Below are 1,276 nucleotides of genomic sequence, written 5' to 3' on the forward strand. Positions count from 1 at the left end.
GAACAACTATCGACCAATCTCTAAACTCTGCATTTTAGCCAAGGTTCTAGAAAAACTGATAAACTCTCAAATCATAAAATGACCTGGACTCATTTAACATCTTACCTCCACATCAATCTGGTTTCAGGAAACAACACAGCACAACCACTGCTTCACTGAAGGTTCTTAATGATGTCGTTGAAGCACTGGACAGATTTAAATGAAACTCAGAAAGTAATTATTCATTATACGTCTACAATCGTTTAACTTTCAGAGTCAAACCAAATCAAGATGGCCACCACAGCTAAGTGATCTTAACAAACACCAATTTGACTTAAACTCAGTCAATTTGATAGCTATTGAGTAGATATTGAGCTAACACTGGGTGTGATAGTAACTGAGAGTCTGACACAATGCATACTCTGAAAGCTAACTGATTGTGCACAGTTAGTTTTTATAAATCTGCCATTAACTAGCGAAGTCAACTCTGTCTGTCTGTTAGCAAAATACCTTGAGAACTACCAGACTGATTTTATTGAAACTCTCAGCAAGTCATCACTGGGTGTGCATCTACAACTGATTGAACTTTTATAGTAAATCACATTTAATGGAACTTTAGTTCTTTAAAATATGACCTTAACTCAGTCACATTGACAGACATTGAGCTAAAGTTAGATGTAGTAACTGAGAGTGTAAACACACTCTGAGATGTGACATCTGCTAATGTTGCATGGGATTGTGCATAACGTTACATAATTTACAAGATTTGACTAAAATGCCTGTAACTCTGTCCCTTCTCACGCTAAGATGATTTTGGTTTAAAATGCTGGACTCCTTTGAGGAATGCTAGAGCTTTTATTAGATTTTACTGTTGTTGAAAATCAGGACATGTTGGCAAGGTTAGACAGACTGAAATAATAAAGTCTTGCATCCTCGTGACTGAATGAGACTAACCTGTACAAATAAAGGTTGAATGAATTAATGATTTTATGCTTCTAATGTAGGAACTTCATTTTGTAAAGTGTCATTTGTCGCCCTCTAGTGTTTGTTCAGTGTTACAGCAGTTGTAGTATTGACGGCAGCCACTAGAGGGCGCCAGACACATCTATTTATATTGAAACTACTTTCATCAGAAGCACCAACTTCTGCAGCTCAACATGAACATTAGGGAACAAATATCGACATCATGTACATGTTGAAACAAATCTGTGACAAATGCAACAATAAATTAAACAACTTGAACGTTTATCAGATGCACATCTTTTCTTTGAAACAAAATGTGAGCTCTTATGGTGTG

Source organism: Nematolebias whitei, chromosome 14, assembly GCF_014905685.2.
Source record: "Nematolebias whitei isolate Nwh7 chromosome 14, NemWhi1, whole genome shotgun sequence".
Classification (NCBI taxonomy): Eukaryota; Metazoa; Chordata; class Actinopteri; order Cyprinodontiformes; family Rivulidae; genus Nematolebias; species Nematolebias whitei.